Source organism: Castor canadensis, chromosome 4 (genome assembly GCF_047511655.1).
Source record: "Castor canadensis chromosome 4, mCasCan1.hap1v2, whole genome shotgun sequence".
Taxonomy (NCBI): domain Eukaryota; kingdom Metazoa; phylum Chordata; class Mammalia; order Rodentia; family Castoridae; genus Castor; species Castor canadensis.
In genome coordinates, this window is record NC_133389.1 from 88,501,390 (window position 1) to 88,515,582 (window position 14,193).

The window sequence follows — 14,193 nt, forward strand, 5'->3', positions numbered from 1 at the left end:
TTTTCTGGTTTTGTTGACATGGAGCAGAACTAAGAGCCACAAGGAAGGGTTAGCTTCATTCTTTAAACAAGTGATGGACCATGGTAGTTTGTTTGGGATGCCATGGCAAGCTACCACAAATTGGATGGCTTGAACACCAGAAATTTATTGTTTCACAGTTCAAGAGCCTGGAAGTACAAAATCAAAATTTAGGAAGGTTTTGCTCTTTCTGAAGTAAAGAAAATCTGGTCATGCTCTTCTCCCAGCTTCTGGGTTTGCTGGTAACCTTTAATGTCCCTAGACTGCAGCTGGATCATCCCTACCTCTGCCTTCATACTCACCTGGCATTCTCCCTGTGTTGTAGCCATATCTGTATTCAAATTTCCCCTTTTGGGGCTGGTGGTATGGCTCAAGTGATAGAGCACCTACCTAGTAAACAGGAGCCCTGAGTTCAAACCACAGTACTGCCAAAAAAAGAGGTTCCCCTTTTTAAAGCCAGACATGATGGTGCATTACTATAGTCCCAGCTACATGGAAGGCTGAGGCAGTAGAACCTCTTAAGCCAAGGAGTTTGAGAGACTAGTCTGACAACATAATGAGAAACCCATTTTTTAAAAATCCCCTTTTTTGATAAAGATGACATTCATATGAGATTAGGGCCCAATTTCATGACCTCATTTTAATTGGTTGCCTCTGTAAATATCCTATCTCTAAATACTGAAATAGGATACTGGTGGAAGGTTAGAATTTGGGCCTATCTTTTTTTGTGGGGTGGAGGTACAATTTAATTCATAAGCAGCCATTTATACAAATAGCTCACCATCTGTTTCTGAACAATTCTCTCCATACTCTTCTATCCACTTCTCTCTGCTATTGTCCTTCGGTAGAATCTGTGGTTGGGAAATATTTGTTAACTCATTCATATTAAGGTATAAATGGCCAAAATTGTCTCGTATATTTGTAATGTACAATAGCCCAAAAGGATAAGATAAGTAATAGAGATAAATTTTAATATGTTGTCCCTCCTAAAAATACCTGTAATTTTACAAGCCATAAACAATTACATCCATTTCTTATGATAACGTAAATGGTGGCAAATTTTGCAGTGATGAGTAAAAATTCACTAAGTAATTCTTGATTTTCATTTTAACTAACATGAAAACTGCATTTCTTATTAGTGGAGTTCTGGGTTGATGATATGATATGCACTCATAATTCTCTTGTGCTGGGAACTGAACCAGGATTTAACACATGCTAAACACAGCTTTACCATTGAGCTACATCCCCAGTCCTCCCACCCCTTTTATTTGATGGAGACAGGTTCTCACTATGTTGCTCAGGCTGGCTTCAAAGCTCTGTGCTCAAGTGATGCCCCCTGCCTCGTACTCCCAAGTAGCTAGAACTACAGGTGCATGCAATAATGCCTGACACACTCATTTTTCTTAGCTACTCAACTCAAGAATGGCTTCCTTTTGTGTCCATCCCTAGAAGCCATTTTTTTGGCAGTACTGGGGTTTGAACTCAGGACCTTGTTCCTGCTAGGCAGACCCTCTACCACTTGAGCCACACCCCATGCCCTAGGAACATTTTTTGCACTCAATAAAATATTGAATTTTGGTCTCAAAAATGAGAGATATGATTAAAAAAACTATCACGTTTAAGAAAAATTAAACCCAATAGATCTAAGAGCAAAAATGTGGAAAACATGGTACTCATGAAAGTATTTAAAAAGACACTTGTATACAGAATGAAAACTGAAACAAGGAGGCAGAGTGTGGCCTTGTTGGAACTCAACTGAGAATGTGTGTAATCAGCAATTCAAAATTTTTGCCACTGTGCACATGTTCACAAATGATCACAAAAGTGCTGTGGATATTGATTTTGGGGTTACAGATAAATTTTAATGAGTAGGAGCATTTACAAATATGGAACAATGAATATTGAGGATTCACTGTACCTCAATCTGATTCCATTGCCTGTAAGCCAAAAATCAAAGTGCATAGGGTTTATTTACCTGATAAAATAGGTTATTTACATTTAAGATTCATATCTGTAATGTGAGACCTGAAAGACTGCTAGAGAAGTATAATTAATGTACAAGCCCTGCTACTGATTGAGTGACCTTGAACAAGGGGACTGAATTTTTGTAGGTGTCAGCCTATTATTCATAAACTGATAGTCTTGGGCTACAGAACAACACTCACAGTTAAATGTTCAAATATCAGGGAAATATACAAGAAATGGTATTCTGGATAAATACAGGACAATATTATGATGAGAAACTATTTTACTGTGTTTCTTTTGGTTTTTGAAGGATGAGAATGTATTAACTATCTAAAAAAAATTAAATTTGAAAAAGTGAGAAGAGGAGGAGGAAGAAGGGAAGAGGGAAGATAAGGATGAAGAGGAGGGGGCAGAAGAAAGAATTCTTCTATATTGAATTGATTCTATGTTCTATATGATCAAAGGCAGATATTTTATTCATTTATTGGTGATACTGGGGTTTGAACTCAGGGCCTCACACTTGCCTGGCAGGTACTCTAGCACTTGAGTCACTCCACCATCCCTTTTTTGTGTTGGGTATTTTTTAGATAGGGTTCCACAAACTATTTGCCTGGGCTGACCTCAAACCAATATCCTCCTGATCTCTGCCTTCCGAGTAGCAGGAGTACAGGCATGAGCCATCAGTGCCCAACTTGAGGGCAGATATTTTAAATTCAGATTATACTATGACCATTAGATAGAAAGGGTTTACATATTTACATATCTTTTTATAAATCATGTACTTATTAAGCACTTAGTATCAAAAACAGTGGCTAGTATTTTTTCTTATTCCTTGTGAAATATTAGTGGAATCATATTAAACCACCAATATTCAACCATTTTTAACTACAAAAATATATCTATTTCTTATTGTCAATCTAATATTAACATCCCCATTTTAATGATGAGGAACACAAGGTTCACAAATTCTGAGGCTGCCCACTGACACACACAGTTGGGGAAAGAGACTGTAGACTATACCTGAATTCCTTATCTCTGGTTCTCCTAAGTAAAGAGTGTGGATTTCAAGCTGAAAAAGTGAATGCTTGACTTTCTTTTCCTACTGTGACCTAAATGCCTCCAGTTGGTAGAAACTGAGCATCAATCAAGTCAAGATTTTCTCCTCTCATACCTCTCACTCATTCCCGAGATCCGTGTCTGAAAGGTTCTTTCCTAAGCATTCCTTCTGCCTTTTGCTCCATTGGTAGGCGATAGGAATTCTGGTCTTGCTGCCATTGTTACATGTACCTGCTGCTCGCAGGTTAGTCTACCTTACAGACCATCTTCTCTGAAACTGGCAAGACTTTTCTGAATCTAAACCATTTTGGTGTCAACAAGTAGAATAGTCTGGTTCTCACATGCTGTTTACATTCCAAGCCTGGAGACCCTTCAAGGCATTGACTTTGAAATTGTAAAAGCATGTTAGCTTGTTAGCCAGGCATGGTGGCATACATTTATAATACCAGCACTCAAGAGGATGAGGCAGGAAGATTTTGAGTTCAAGATCAGCCTGGACTACCTCTGGAGACCCTGTGTTGAGGAGGGAAGGAAGGAGGGGAACAGAGAGAGAGAGAGAGAGAGAGAGAGAGAGAGAAGGAATCAACTCTGTGCTTTTCTTGAAGCAATGAAGACAAAATAACTAGCTGTCTGAATAGTGAGGGGAGGAATAACAGGAGAGAACAGATGGGAGGAGAGGAAAACAGCAGTAAATGTTCAAATACCATTCTGTTCTCACCACAGCTTCACACATAGTTCTCAAACCTGAGGGCACCTAAGAAATTATTACAGAGAGCTAGGCACTAATGGCTCATGCCTGCAATCCTAGCTACTCTGAAGGCAGAGATCAGGAGGTTCACGGTTGAAAGCTAGTCCTGGACAAATAGTTCATGAGATCCTATCTAAAAAAATCACAAAAAAGAACTGGTAGAGAGGCTCAAGTGATAAGAGTGCCTGCTTAGCAAGGGTGAGGCCCTGAGTTCAAACCTCAGTCCTGCAAAAAAAAAAAAAATGAAAGAGAGAAAGAATGAAAAGAAATTGTTCAGGAGAGCCCCTCAAATGCATAGACCTTGGTTTATTTGGAGAATTCTACTCCTGGCCAATGGAAACAGGCTAATCTGTTACATTATGTTAATGTCCATTTGTGACCATGTCTAAGTAGAAGCCTTACAAAATAGAAGGAAATATTTTTAGGTAGATGAAACTAAAATTTATTTTTCCATTAAGAATTGAATAGCAACCTGACATGGTTGGAATAACAAAGGCCATTGTGACTACAGCAATTCTTCTGCCTCAGCCTCCTGACTGCTAGGATTATAGGCATGTACCACTATGCCCACTTGAAGCAGTTCTATGAAACACAGATGCAGTACTGGGCCATGATTTAACCAAGATTCTTTAAAATCAGAACTCCATGAAAATGGTATGACACCTGGGTGCTGTGACATGCTTGTACTCCCAGTTACTTGGGAGCTGGGGCAGCCTAGCAACATAACCAGACTTGGTCTAAAGAGAGAAAAAATGTTTAAAAGTGGTATGGAAGATCAGCGGAGAGTCAAACAAACTGTACTGCCATGCTCTATCTAAATTGCAAAGGAAAGGAAAGAGCAGGGAAAACGTGTAATTAGAGGCATTTTAAGCTCTCTAGTGGGAGGACCAGCAAAATATTCTATATTTGAAATTGTACTGAGGACTCGAAGTTCTAAGGTGGTAGGGGTAAGGATGAGGGAGCAAGGAAAAGAGCAGGATAAAAAGAGGCACATGGGGAAGGTATTTGATCAGATACCTTAGAGAATCAGAGAAATTGCTCTAAGAGAAAGGAAGAGTAAAATAATATTTCTCCCAAGTAGCACAATGAGAGCTCTCATGTAGGAAAGAAAAAGAATGAGCAATGCAGAGAAGGGTTTGCCAGAACATGAAAACTAAAATGGAAGAAGATTGGATATCTGTATGAGATAAAAGATTTGACTTTTTAGGTACAACTATTTTACTAATGCAAAGTCTCTAGGTATGCTATTAATATTTAGCTTAGGTTACATAGCCTGACCTTGATCTTTCTATATTTTTCTAAAAATATCCCAAAAAGTGCTATTTGACCTTCTTGAATACAGTTCAGGAAGGGTTATGAAGTCCCTTGGTCCCCAAGAGTTGCCTTTCCTGGAAGCTAATTTTGTTCTCTTCCTGATCCTGCCAAACTGAGAAACTACACAGGAGTTGTTTCTTTAGTAAGGAACAATTTTCAAAACCACTCCAGTTCTTAAAGAAGAGGCAAAAAACTACCACTGTTTCAAATTTTTCTGGTGAAAGCTCTCCTCTTACACAAATAATCCCTCCCAACTGCATAGTACTTTATATGTTTAAAGTACTTTCAGATGCATGACCTCATTTGAATTTCAGTGAATTCTAGGTTAAAGGAGTTTTCTCTATCATATGGTTTATATACTGCCTTTTCCACTCTCAAAACCAATAAAACATTCAGCATGATTACTTTGTTATTTATAACCTCAATACTCTCAAACTTTCACTGTCTTCTCTTGAGTTTTCCCTTTCCCTTTCTTCCTAATGAGAGAGTATTTTATGCTGCTGGTCAGTTCGTTTGACTCTTCCAAAATTACTTAGCATAGTAGCATTTTAAAATCTAGAAAAAGTCTAAGTTGGGATAAGTATGAGAACCTCTAAGTCATGGCCAGCTGTCCAGATCATCTACTCATAGTTAGAAAGTCATTGTGGCCTACCGAGGTTGGCATCAGGGTTTATCAATTTGTTTTTTTTTTTTTTTGGCAGTACTCAGGTTTGAACTCAAGACCTCACACTTGCTATGCAAGCATTCTACCACTTGAGTCATATCTCCAGCCTTTTTTGTCTTAGTTATTTTTCAGTTAGAGTCTCACACTTTTTCCCAAGGGAAGTCTCAGACCGTGATCCTCCTACCTTTGCCTCCCCCCCAATAGCTAAGATTACAGATTTGAGCTACAGCACCTGGTTCCATTATCATTAAGTCTCAAAGCCAGACTAGGCTTGGCTTTGAACCCCTGGACGTACCATTTATGAACTGTGTGGTGTCCTCTATAAATGATGATGTTCCCTTGATCTCTCATGTAAAGTTTCTTTCCTTTTAATTTTTTTTCGTGGTACTGAGATTTTTGAACTCAGGGCTTCATGCTAGCTAGGCAAGCACTCTACCATTTGAGCCACATCCAAGCCTACTTGTAAGGTTTCTAAGTGCTGTAGAGTCCCTGACATACAGTAGACATTAAATGGGTGTATATGCCTCATAGAAGTAGGACAGTTGGAGAGAGGAGTCACCCACAATGCAGGAGACACACGCTGGCTATGATCTTCTTGATAGAAGTAGAAATGGGCACTTTCTTGAACCCTAGGTTAAACCATGTGCATTGCTAAACTCTAAATTATCAAGCCTGCGAAAACTCAGGAACTTACCCTAGTGGAGGACTTAGTCCCCTTTTGGTGAGGTCATGGGGCATCTGCATATGATAATCGCAAAATGGCCCCAATCAGCCAACAAACCCAGACATCACCAGCCAATGAACATTGCTCAGATGCTTTACTTTCCTATTATGAGACAGAGACAGTTTGAACTCTTTGGATTTAAAAACTCCTGTTCACTTTGTCTTCTCCTGAATCTCATAGGTCTCCTAAATCTGTGCCTGTCTCTGGGCCAGGTTCCCCACTGGGCAGTAAAGCTTTGCTACTCAGTCTCAATGTTAGGTCTTTAATAGTCGTTATTTTTTTCTTTAATAGCATGTGGGAAAAATTAACATCTTAGCTTTAGCAGAACACACATGGAAGTTATTCCCCTATGGAAGAAAGTAAAAGGGAGCCCCTGTGAACTTGGTATAATAGCCATTGATGCTCTGTACAAAGGAGAGACCAAAGCTGTGAGAATTGCTCAAGGCAGGAAGAAGTGGCTTTAGCAGGACAACTGAGCTCTCTGTGACCAACTACGCTTCAGTTTCAGTGAGGCTGTACTGAGTATATCCATTGCCCAAATACTGCTTTGGGTGCCAAAGAAATGAAGGTAAGTAGAACATGGTTCTTTGCTAAGAACTTCAGAGCCTAGCAGGAAAAGATAAATAAACACATAATGTAACACATCATAATATGGTTGATGTTAAAAAAGACCCATATGAAATGTACTCTGCTGTTAGAGAGGTGAGTAGTCACCATGAAGGAGTGAGACACAGGAAAACTGATCCTAATTAGATCTTTGTGTTGCTTCTAGCCAGCAGTTATTGAGTGAAAATGAAATAAATTATGGAATTTAACATCTGGAATTTGCTGTAATTCTTCTATTTTCTCCTATTGATCTCTCCAATTTATACATAGGTGTATATTTCACAAATGTATATACGTACAGTATATGTATACACATGTATGTATATGTGTGAATGTAGGTATATGTGCATATTTGTGTATATACATGTGTGTGAAATACTGTGCTTTCTTTTGTGATTCTAGCTCTTATTTCTCTAGCTTATGCTCAAGTGCTAAAGTGATTGAAGTTCTGTTTATTTTGTTGTATGTTATATGATATAAATGGTGATATTTTTGCCATTAGCTTCAACTTGAATCAGTATGCATTATATAGTCAGGCACTGTGTGGTGGCATTGTGATCAGTGAAGACTATGTATGCTGATGAATAGATCATGTGGGTTAGGTGTGCAGAGGGTAAACCATCTAGGTTTGTGTAACTGCATTCTATGCTATTTGCACAATAACAAAACTGCCCACAGACACATTTCTCAGAATACATCCCTATCACTGTGATGCGTGACTACATACGTACACACACACACACACACACACACACACACACACGCTCCTTTTCTCACTAATTCTAATACTACCTCCTTTTCTTCTTTTCAAATATTTCCACTTTATTCCATTCTGTATGTTCTTTACCATACTTGTCTTTTTTGTTTGTTTGCTTCTTTTGTTTTGTTTTGTTTCTGTTTCCGTTTGTTTCACTATTAGCCCAGACTGGCCTAAAAGGTACTACATAGTCCATGTTGGCCTGGAACTTGCTATCCTTCTGCTTCAACCTCCTGAGGACAAGGCTTACTGAGTGCATCACCACACCTCACTCTTTCTTGTCTTACACTTTATCAGCATCAACTTGCCTGAGAGCCAGCCATGTGCACCAGGATCCCTGAGAAAGGGTGCTGGAAAGGCCCGGGGCTGGTGGCTCATGCCTATAACCCTAGCTATTCAGGAGGCAGAGATCAAGAGGATTGTGGTTCAAAGCCAGCCCCAGGCCAATAGTTTGCAAGACCCTATGTCAAAAACACATACACACACACACACAAAAAAAAACAGGGCAAGCAAGCGTGAGGCCTTGAGTTCAAACCCCAGTACCTCTAAAAAAAAGAGTGCTGGAGAGGCACAGTGTTGTAGCCCTGTCCTTAATTTCAAACCTCCATGTGATTCAGCAATTTGCAGTAAGTTTGTACTTTGAAAAGTGCTGCTGTCTTTACTCTGAGGAAGTCCTCTCTGTCTCACTTTGCTCTTTTTTTTCAGGCTTAGGAGCACTGTCTCTTAATAGTGCATTTGCTGGAGCTCTCTGTTTCAACCTAGGTAGTGATGTCCCTCTTTCAGCTACCTCTGAGCTACACTAATCCAAGAAGAAGGGATTTATCTTGCTTACCTTCTAACAGGAAAAAAGCTTGAAGTAGTGTCACCTGAGAAGTGTCCCTGATTGGGTCAAAAATTGTTTGTGTGCCATTCCAGTAATCCCCCTTCTGAGCTGCTAAAATTAAGCAGCACAGATTTACCTATTGATCATTCCATACCCACTCTTTGGTAGCAGAGCAGCTCTGGTGGAAGCTTACATCATGTCCCCTCTATCGTACAGGCCACAAAAACACTTTGCAAATTGTAATGTATCATATAAATAGGCTATTATTGCAATTGTGTTACAGCAACCCATTAAAGAGTAAGTCTTTCTCCATAGATCATACCAGTCCCTGTTCCTTTAGGATGGGACTTTTGTGTGGATGACTTTGGGGTTAATTGTCTTCTTGTGCCTTGTAGTCATTAAGAGGTTACCAGACTGTAGAGGAGTATAAAGGAGACATCAACGTTTTAGGAATAATCTTTCATTTAAAAAAAAATGAACTAGGCATGGTGATGCATACTTACTCATTACTCAATATTATTGTTTGATACTGTGTCAGATATCTATCTACTATTAGAAATAGTAGCTGTAACTACAGTGCTGCTATTCTCAGCATAATGGCAGAGGGTGCTAAAGAAAATTATAATATATAAAAATGTTTATACGTGGAGCTGGGTGCCAGTGGCTCATGCCTGTAATCCTAGCTATTCAGGAGGCAGAGATCGGGAAGACTATAGTTTGAGACCAGTTTAGGCAAATACTTTGTAATTCATAAGTAATCCCAGCACCTGGGAGGCTGGGGGTTTGAGGCCAGCCTGGGTTACACAGCAAGACTCCATCTCAAAAGCACAAACAAAAAAAATTAAAAATGGGATGTGGTGCTGATTAATTTTGGGTATATATTATTACCTATGGCTTTAATCATGCATAAATGTCTTCAAATTTTAAAAGAAAAAAATCCCCATGACCACAACTGCCTATATACTAGGTGGGTCTAAAACATAAATAATTAATTTACAATAAACGATCTACTCCTGTCAAATCAGCTGGCTCTCCCACATACACCTCCATCCCCCTCCACCTTTGGTGGGATTGGGGTTTGACCTCAAGGCTTCACATTTGCAAAGCAGATACTACACCACTTGAGCCATACCACCAGTCTATTTTGCTGTGGTTATTTTGGAGATGAGGTTTACAAACTATTTGCCAAAGCCCGTCTCAAACTATAATTCTCCTGATCTCTGCCTCCTGAATAGCTAGGATTACAGGCATGAGCCACTGGCACCCAGCTCCACATAGACCTTTTTTTAAAAACATTTTTATATTATAATTTTCCTTAGCACCCTCTCCCATTATGTCGAGAATAGCAGCACTGTAGTTACAACAGCGTAATTTCTAATAGTAGGTATCTGACACGATATCAAACAATAATATTGAGAATGATAAATAATGAATAAATGTCAATATTAATTTTTAAATATGCATGTCAAATTGCATATTGTATTAGAATTTAAACTAGGTAAACATTGTATATATGCCATATATTTGTTTGTATAAATGTTTGTGTGTGAGGGGGATAAAATTGGGAAGATTATGAAGAAACAAAAAATTACTGTACAGTTATATTGAAATTATGGGTTACTTTAAAAAAATCCCTTGTAAAAATTTGAAGTCTATTTAGTCATAGAGAAAAGTGGATGTCTTTGGAGTTATATCTCCATGCTATTGAGCTTTTTTTCACTCTTTTGTGATTCTCACCTCTGCCTCTCTAATGTTCAATCAAGTGTTTAAATGTTTGAAGTTGTGCTTCAACTTTATTCCAGCTATTAATTCTGGATATGATGAAAGCAGGGTCAATATGCAAATCCTGACTTTTCTTCTTATTTCATTTCTCTGATGTGAGATCTGTGTTGTTAAACCCTCTAAGGATCAGCCTTGGCTCACGTTCCCTGATTCTCTCTTTCTGTGTGAGTGTGGTGAGGCAAGTCTGGTCAATAATAACCTGCTCACCTTTAGCCCTAAATTTTGTTGTGTGGATGACCCAATCTAAGACCTACCTTGGTGAAAAATATAGTCTTCGTTTGTGTATCCCATAATTCCACTTACACCGCCAAGTTATTTGCCCTTTTATGGGTATACTTTTTGCCTTGTGAGTCATGCTCCAGGAAATTTTTGCTTTCTTTACAGTAAGATTAAAAAAAAAAAAGAAAGCCTAAAAATTTAGAAACGTGTTGCCCAGTTCCTAGCAGCTTCCATTTTACTTTTGAAAATGTCATTGCTAATATATAATGTGTACGGAGGCAAAGTATGTGTCAAAAGTATAGAATCTTGTGATAGAATGATAAATCCTGAGTTAATAAGGGAGGTGTTGATGATAAAAATTGGGGTGGAAGAGAAATAGACTAAGTCAGTAGTACACATCAGTGGATCTGCAATGCTTTTGTTGTTAAGGAGAACAAGTATGTTACAACATTAAGATTTGAAAGAGTTGAGTGGTAGATAGCTATGCATTGTTGTACTAGTTTCTATTTTTGCATATGTGCATGGACTACTTCACAATCTTACAGAAACCAGCAATGAGAGAATTTTAGGGGGAAGGAACCCTTACAAAGTAGGAAGTTGAGAGATACAGGTTGTAGTTAACAGAACAGGAAACAAAGTTAAATATATTACATAAGTTACAAAGAAGAGCTAAACTGAGTGAGTTACCTAAAATTGCAATAGAGGAACTAAAAGTGAGACATCCACACTGGGAGGGAGGAGGGTATTAGTGATTAAGCTCTCATCTTTCAGAATAGGAAGGAAGTCCACAGATCAGATAGTATGATAAATGAAGAAATGGCAATATGACTGTATTATTTACAGATAGGGATGTAACCACTCAGAAGAATTAAAAAATTGTAGCTGTTAAAGAGTTAGACTTGGTGTAGGGTTTAAGTGGAACACAAAATGGCGTAATGAAGGCAAGATGGAGCAACAAAGTGTTCTTGCATTTCACAATAAGGTTGTCAGCATTATTGGGTTTTTGTTTGTTTTGGTAGTTTTTGTAATCATGTGCCTATACTACTTTGATAAAAGTATTGTTTTCAAAAAAAAAATAAAGATCTGGGGCTATCACTAAGTTCTAGAGACTTGCTTAGCATATGTGAGCTCTCTAGGATCAATACCCAGCATCAGAAAAAAAAAAGGGTTTTATTTGTTTGCTTGATTGTTTGATTTAATACAATAGTAAGGCTATCAGACCCAAAAAAATGTTCTTATCTTCAATACTCTGAGTTGCAGCTCACTTCTTGAGCTATGTTGCACGCTCACTAATAAATTATTTACATGTTAATCTTTTAGTTGATAGCCTGGAATTAACTTTTATTTGTCTTCCTTTCTGTGTCTTTTCTTTCTCTCCTCTCTTTTTTCCCTTTGCAAACATTTTAGAAATGATTTATCTAAACTTAAAATTTGAAGATGATCTATTCATTATGGAAAGCTTGCTTCTGCGAGATTGTTAAATGAAACAAGGAAGGCTCTTACAGTCAAGGGAGTTTAAAATGTGCCTTTAACAAATAAATAGGGACAGAAAGTAGTGTTGGGAACTTGGGAGAGTGTGGAGAGCAACTGTTTAATCGGGAGGGGGATGAAAATGTTTTGGAATTAGAGAGTGTTGATGGGTATACATCTTGTGACTGTACTAAAATCCCCTGAACTATGCACTTAAAAAATGAATTTCATGGTATGTGAAACACCTCAATATAAAATGCCTATAAAATATTGCAAAAAAATAAACTAAAATGATAGTCATTGTGTTATACTTATAGGTATTTTTTTCTAGCATCTGTTTTCCTAAAGTTTTGGTAATATTGTATTGCTCTCATATTTTAGGAAATATTTTAAAGTAACAATCATAAGCCTTAGTGTTCAATATCATATTCATGTGTCTAGTTTTCCTCTTAATTCCACACTTTTTATTTTGTCATGTACTCTAGAGTATAAAATTGTTCACATTTTAATGTTTTCTTTGTAATTTGGGATTTTGTGTTACTCTTAGAGTTTTACTTTGCTGAGGTTATAAAAATGTTTCTGTGAGTTTTTCCTAGTACTTTTATAATTTGCTTTTGTTTTCTGTGCTAGGGATTGATGTTAGAGCCGTGCATGTGATAATTATGCAGTTGACAACTAAGCTATACCCCAGCCCTATAATTTTCTTTTTCTTTAAAAAAAATGTTTCAGTCACTGATCTTTCTGGACTTTAGCTTGCTGTATGATATCAAAGACAATTAATATTGTTTTTCTAATCAACTTGTCATAAGCAAATTCATTTTATTTTATATACTTATTTAGTACTGCCATCTTGGTGGAATGCTAAATACATACATATACGCACATGTGCACATGCACACACAAATCTCTCAAAATAATCTAATTTGTTCTGTTGATTTATTGCCTATTCTTACACCATGTACCATGCTGTTAATTTTTATGTCTGGTAGGACAAACTTTATCTTCTTGTAAGATCCTTTAAATAAATTCCACAAATAAGTAAATAAAATTTGCACCCAAAAATGCTGAATGACTTATCAATTCATGTATCATTTAGAATGTGAACTCAGAGAACAATTCCTCTCTCTCTCTCTCTCTCTCTCTCTCTCTCTCTCTCTCTCTCTCTCTTTCTCTCTCTCTCTCTCTTTCTCTCTCTCTTTCTCTCTCTCTCTCTCTCTGGTACTGGGGTTTGGGATTTGAACTCAGGGCCTCACACTTGCTAAGCAGGCACTCTACCACTTGAACAACTCCATCAGCCAATTTGATCATTTGGTCATTTTATTTAACAGATTTTTATTGAGCACCACCTACTACATGCCAGAGGTTATTCTAGCTTCTGAAGATACAGCAGTGAAGAAAATACAACAATCTAAGTCTTCTTGGAGGTAACACATTCTCAACATTACTATTCATTTTCAAATAGGTATATACTCCACATATCTCTACTAAATTTCCCAATTTTTAGAAATAAATTTTAATTCTTATCTCGGCATAATTAGAATTGGAATCTTACAATTTAGATTTCACAGCCTCTTTTTGTACATATATATATATATTTTAACTCTATATTTTCATTTCTCTTTTTTTATGCAAAACAATCTCTCCACTTCAAGTTTGGCTTCTAAAAACCCCTTTGTGGGAGTATGCATTATTAAGGGGCTTAGGACTTTATAAGAAAAAATTAGTTCAGAAAAATCAAGGTCACCATTAAACTAGAAAAAAAATACATATTTTCCTTAAACATTTATTAAAAATAAAACAATACATCTGACATGTTATGCTTCTACAATTAGTGGTTAATGTCCACTCATCATTTCTTTCTTTGGAGGAACTTTCTGAAACTTCTCTTTTTATGAAGTTTCAGTAAAAAACATAATGGTTTTATTTCGTAACACATAATATTCATGACGAGTCTTTTCTTTCCCTATTCATTTTGATCAATACATTACTGATTTTTGACTTGGAGTAGTTGACTTCCACTTTCTACTTTCAAAATGATCCCCCCCCA

The 14,193-nt window shown here is 37.4% G+C and overlaps 1 protein-coding gene across 5 annotated transcripts in view; it reads left to right on the forward strand.

Annotated features, from left to right (window-relative positions):
* The window catches only part of LOC109699322 (MLV-related proviral Env polyprotein-like), a 55,845-nt gene that overhangs the window by 17,917 nt on the left and 23,735 nt on the right, over positions 1 to 14,193 (forward strand). For 4 of the 5 annotated variants that reach the window (XM_074070582.1, XM_074070583.1, XM_074070581.1 and 1 more), the window contains one exon: positions 13,475 to 13,570. The exons of the other annotated variant lie outside the window; for it this stretch is intronic. The gene's annotated coding sequence lies outside the window, so the exon portion shown is untranslated. The remainder of the gene's footprint in view (positions 1 to 13,474; positions 13,571 to 14,193) is intronic. 5 annotated transcript variants of the gene reach the window in all.